This window comes from Oryx dammah, unplaced genomic scaffold (genome assembly GCF_014754425.2).
Source record: "Oryx dammah isolate SB20612 unplaced genomic scaffold, SCBI_Odam_1.1 HiC_scaffold_20, whole genome shotgun sequence".
In the NCBI taxonomy this organism is placed as follows: Eukaryota; Metazoa; Chordata; class Mammalia; order Artiodactyla; family Bovidae; genus Oryx; species Oryx dammah.
Window position 1 is genome coordinate 35,831,986 of NW_024070204.1, and position 2,301 is coordinate 35,834,286.

Here is a 2,301-nt window from a genome sequence, read left to right on the forward strand (position 1 = left end):
ATAGCTTGGGAACAGCTCCAGGTTACCAGTTAGATCTTCACTGGTCCAGACTAACCAGCTGATGAATTTCAGCTCCCTTAGCCATCTCCCTTTAGCAGGTGACGTGTGTTCCTTGAAGCAGGAGATGCCACCAATGATGAAAACTCTTTAAGGGTAGCTGAAAAGACACATGAAGTCTATCAAGTGGGAACCAAGATCATGCAGTCCTATGTCTGAGGGCCTGTCTCCCATCCACAATTGAGTCACTGATTTGATCATTTTCAGGAACCACAGAAAAGCAATCCTAGACACAATGTAATGACTGCACAGACAGCATGTATTCATCACTCCAAGGAAAAGACTTCAAAGTGACATGATCACTCTCTTCAGATAACTTTTTTAAGTGTTGCTATATGGAGAAGAAATTTGCTCTCTCTCAGTCCCAAAAGGCAAAGTCAGAACCAATGGAGGCCGAAGTCAGACAGATGTATGGGTGGATTTCTTAATCACTGGGTGTGCATTAGTTACTCAGTTGTGTGTGACTCTTTGCCACCCCATGGACTATAGCCTGTCAGGATCCTTTGTGCATGGGATTCTCCAGGCAAGACTACTGGAATGGGTTGCCATTCCCTTCTCCAGGGGATCTTCCCAACCCAAGGATCAAACCCGGGTCTCCTGCATTTCAAGAGATTCTTTAGCATTTTAGACACCAGAGTGAACAACTCTTGAAAAATAGTGCCATCTTTGGCCTTGGAGATAGCCAAAGAGAGACTAGCTGACAACAATATCAGCAAAGCTGCAAGACAGTTTCATGTAATGGGAGTAGATGGAGTCCCCTCTCCAACAGGCTATTCACCAAAAGACAGTCCCATGTGGGAATTACCACATCCCTACTTCCCACAGGACCTGACAACCACCTGCCCAATTGTAAACACACATGAAGGTGTCTGCCTTACTCTAAAGAGACTCTTTCATGCAAAAGCACCTCTGCCTCAATCACACTTGCTTGGAAATCCCATCCCCTGGCTAGAGTTGACCAATCCGGAATAGGTATTTGACACCAGTCTGAAATTCAAAAATGAAAATTTGGGTACTGAGGGGTGACTGCCTTCTGAGGAACATAGGTAGCTGCTCTGCAGGGAAATACGGTAATAAGTGCTGACTGAGCAACTACTATATGCCAGGTACTGTTCTAGGCACAGGAGAACCTGTAGGAAAAAGAGCAAACAAAATTCTTGCTTTCATGAAACCCACATTAAGTAGGGGCCAGAAAACAAAGATGAGAGGCAAATAGAGAGCAAAAGCGCATTCCTGAGTTCCCTAACAGACCACAGAGACCTGGTTCTATGAGAAACACCAATGGCTCTTCAATAAATGTCGTGGTTTGCTTATGCCAACTGGAGGTGGTTTCTGTGACTCCCAACCCCAAGACTCTACGTGAAATGCATTTGATTCCATATCTATTCTCCTCACAACCACTCTGCAGCAGGGGAACAGGGGAACTTTTAAAGATCAATAGGTCAGAAGCTCATGGAAGAGAAGAGAACATTTTTCTTGCTACCCTTCCATATATCAGTTCTCAGATTTAGGGGCTCCAGGTTTCTAGTTTCCATTAGGAAGACAGAGGGAAGCTGCTTCCCCAGATATTCAGGATGGCAGAGCAAAGGTTACATGATAGGCAGAGTTTTATGATCTTGGTTGCATCCAGGTATTATTATTATTATTTAATACATCCATACAACAGGGCGATCAGCAAGGAAGTACATTCTCCACCCAGGCTTACAATAACAAATAAAATCATTCCAAAACAAGAAAAAAAAAAAAAGCTCTTTTCTCCCAAGAGCTTACAGGGGAGAGGCAAGTCAAACAATACAGGACATAGATATGGCCTGAGATGCGTCCAGGGAGTTTTAAATAGACCGTGTCACCGCGTGGTCGGGTTTCCAGGGGCTTTTTGAGAGCATGAGGGGAGAGCTATTTGGATGACCATTGGGCTAGGATGCTCAGCAGAGGGGTGCAGGTTCTAGGACCTTGTGTGCCCCATTCTCCAAGGAGCCTGTGTTCCTCAGGCTTTTAGTTTTGGAATTTTCAACTTATTAAGAAAGCAGAAGAGAGATTAAGAAAAAAAAAAACTTGCTACTTTGCCAAATCTGCTTTTATTTTAATGACTCCTACAGTGAGATGCAGATCTTCTTTCAATTTTCTACTTGCTGATTAATTTCCTGTTGACTCTGAAGGTAACTGAAAACCTTTTGGATGAAGTAGAAATAGCCTTACTTGCCAGTGATTCTTGGTAATGGGATGGAGTCACTCAGGGCCAGC